A 3891-nucleotide genomic window follows, 5' to 3' on the forward strand; every position below is an offset into this window, starting at 1 on the left:
TATTTTTTAATCTGAACATAATTGGTGTAGCTTTAAAAAAAACAAATTGCTCACGATTAAGTGCTTAGCCACCTGTCATGACCCATAGCATAAGCTGTAGTGAGTCTATACCCTCCTAATCCTTTTATTATCATCCTTGCACAAAGATATCAGATCAGCCAAAGAAACAGACATAGTAGCTAGCTAACCAGGAATTTTCATGGCTCAGCAGTGAGCAAGAATGATTTTAAGTCAGGCGTATTTTGGGCAAAGCCGGTCACAGAACAGCATGTATAGTTTTTGATGTGTTCGCTTTTTGTTAGCAAAATAATTTTGGGGGTTGGAAATTGTTAGTTTAGTGGTTCCAGTCTCATGTAAGAGAGAAACCTGCAGGCTGTGAGATTATTAAAGTAATAACCACATGTATTTCCCCCATAGAGAAAAAGCACTGGATCCAGAATTCCATATTTGGGAAAGGGTTTGTCTTCAATGTTATGTCAGACATCTGAGGTCTAATGAAGTTTAAATAGGTTTGGTTTCAGTGTGCCTTTTAAACTCTAGAGCCACGCAAGGTTCCCAGGTATGAGAGCTAAGCCTTTGTTTAGATTCGGCTTAAGTTTGTAGAGTTTTATTATGTCTCGTTGCGATCAGTCACCAACATGCAAAGTACAACATTTACAATCTGGGCCTCGTGCGTGAGAGCATGCTACACATTCACCAAACAGCCACATTGAGGCGCAGGCGTGGACCACAAACTCACGTACATACGCACACATAGTGTACATGCACTCACACGCTCTCGTACATATGCATACACACAGAGCAGATTATATAAGTCAACTGTACAGTCCAGTGTAAGAGGCATGGCCTCGCGTTTTGGCTGAGCTATGAATGCAAAGCGGTTGGATTCTTTTGGCTGAGTTGAGGTTGAGTGGATGAGAGGGGAAGTATTGTGGCTGGCTAGTGATGGTACTGTAGTGTATGCCTGTTTTGGATGTGTGTGTGAGATAAATAGTGTGCAAATGTTTTGGGATGAGCTTTTTCTGGGGGTGACAATCGTGTCACTAGATGATGCAAGCAAGTCCCTTCCTGCACAAAGGGAACCTGTGGGTGCTGGCTATATGAGTGTGAGGGGTGCAGAGGTAGGGTGGGGGTTTAGCGTGGCATCTTTAGATTTAGTGCATTAGACAAATAAGGCTTCCCTGGAAGGGACGATGCAGCAACGGGGGGCATGAGGAGAGGGCAGGAGGAGGACAATCAGGGCACACAGCAGCAGCAGCAGCAGCTCTTGAAGAAGTGCCCCCACCCTCAACATAACAACAGAAGCTATTTGGTGTATGCCACAATCCGTTACAGTGCCGTGAGTGCATACATTCTCAGCATGGTTGGTCCACGGTTGGAAATAAAACTCCTAACCCTGGCAGCATTGACTGACATGCCCTACACAGTGAGCTATACAGGAACATGATCTGATTAATCGATTTGATTGATTTTCACAGCACCTCTGGAAGAGTGAAGCAACAGTGCAGCGAGCATGTAAAGAGTGGGAGTTCGACACTAGCTACACCCACAGACAAGGGAAGAGAAGGGTGGAGGGGGGTGAGGCGGGCGCAGGGAGGTTTAGTCAGTCCGGTTTGGGTGTCTGTGGTTGGAGCAGAACCAGCGGGAGAAAAGTAAATCCATCCTGTAACAAGTCAGGAGAAAGACAACCAGACACCCCGGGGTGAAATAGGAAGTAATGGATCTTCAGGCCATAGGCAGTGGGAATTGAACTGATTACTGTTCCAAATCCTGACTGAAAACCAATCCTGGCTCCATCGCTTGTGAAATCCATTGCTAACCCCCGGCTGACATGGCCTGATGGATATCAAGGAGAGTGAGAGGGCAAACAGATGGAAGAATAGTTGGGCTGGAGGAGGAGAGAAGAAGTAGTTTGTGAGTAGAGAATATTAAACAAGAGAGGAGAGAGGGAAGATGAATGGGAAAAAAAGGAGAGGACAAAGGAAGAGAGAGCGTGATGGAAGAGGAAGTGAATAACAAGGCTGGCATAAATTAATTTTTAGTTTATTCAGTTCAAAGTTGAAGCTCCAGCGAACTTATTAATGACACTGGGGGTATAACAGGTGATTCATTGCGTTGATGCATCCGTCATAAATCATGCCAAATCAACTGCATTGATCTAATTAAAGGAATAATTTGGTATGGCTTGAGCTGAAATGTTTTGAATCAATTTATTCAAAATTCTCAAAAAAAGCCTAACACTGTGGTAATCTAACAGAATACTATGAATTTTCAATAATTGTTTTAATAGAATAAATAATGTTAAAGTGATTCTGTTGTCAGATTTTCTCATGAATATCATCATCATAATATTTCACATGTTTATTAATGGTTATAAAATTTTGCCGTTGACTTGAATAATCGCATACAAACCCAAATCCAATTTAACCGTTCGAAACAAGAAAAATTGTTCTTGAAACGAAATGACAACTAGTGAACTGTGCTTTAAACTCAATCAAGGTTAAGCCATAAATTCACACCTTTAAATGACAACTTTTCTGCATAATTTCCTTGATTCTGCATAAGTTCTGTTGAACAAAATATTTCCAGTGTTTGATTTGGGAATAAAGTTCATGCACGTCGTGAACTGAATGAACTGAAAATTGATTCATTTCTAACCCTGGTATACAGGAAGAGCTGCATCTGTCAGACAGGAGCTACAGAGCAAAGACAGAACAGAAAGTTATACATCCAGCACAAAAAAAAAAACAAAAAAAAAAACATGCAGGTTGTCAATCAGGATTCGAGCTATTCTCTCTCCTTTACACCTTTTAATCCCTCCCTTAGTGTTTTTTAGGTACACCGATGAGTCGACAAGCATGTCGTGTTGCAGCGTGAGCTGGTTTAGTGCGGGTGGATGGTTGACTTTTTTGTTTTTGAGCTTCATGCTGGGGCAGAGTGGGAAGAACAAAAAACAAAATGAAATACCTACGCATACACAACAGAACGACCTGAAAACCACACTTCATATCTACAAACACAGATATGAGAATGGATGTTAAAGAAAAGTTTCACTGCACGCGCACGCACACACCCTCACACATACACAGGCAAAATTAAAAGTATAATACAAACTCACATACACATAGATGAAGGCACTATTGCAAGCAAAGTCCAAGTACTATTTGTGACAGAAAACATCATTACCCTCCTCCCAATCCACCCCCTTGGGCTAGATGCGGTCAGGGGACACATTAAGACAGCCAAACCTGCCAGACGTTTTTTGGGTATTAACAAAGCGTTTTACACGTGTGTTTGTGTGTGTGCAGCTGGTTTCCTGCCCGTTGAAGATGTGAGGAGCAGAGAAAGTCAGACCTGGACACAGGAAATGCCTGTGCTTAGTGTGCTGGTTTCCTAGCTTCCTGTCTGTCTATGCTGAAACAGGAAGAGAGGCACTGATTCACCTCTCCCTCGCTCATCACTCTGTCCTCTCCCGCCTCCCTTATATTCTGAACCATAAGCAGCTGCTGATTGTTCAATACAAGATACATTTTCCCCCATGCCTGAATCTGCATTTTCATATCTAGCCTTCTTTTTGTGTGTGGGATGAGAACTCCGGTAAGTGAATAACAAGTGACTGTGACAAGAAGCATGACCTTGACATCCACATTTGCTGTGTGAGTGGGGGAGCCAAGCATGGCAGTGATAGGTGAAAGAAAAACAGAGTCACTGCTGAGAAACAATCTAGCCCAAGGGTTAGATGCACACACACACACACACACACACACACACACACACGCACATGCATGCACGCAAACACACACTACCCCCCCACACACACCCTCCACCCCCCACCCCCACCCCAGGCAGCAGACAAGGCAGTACATTCAGGGCAACACAGAGGCAGTCCCT

This window comes from Myripristis murdjan, chromosome 22, assembly GCF_902150065.1.
Source record: "Myripristis murdjan chromosome 22, fMyrMur1.1, whole genome shotgun sequence".
NCBI classification, from domain to species: Eukaryota; Metazoa; Chordata; class Actinopteri; order Holocentriformes; family Holocentridae; genus Myripristis; species Myripristis murdjan.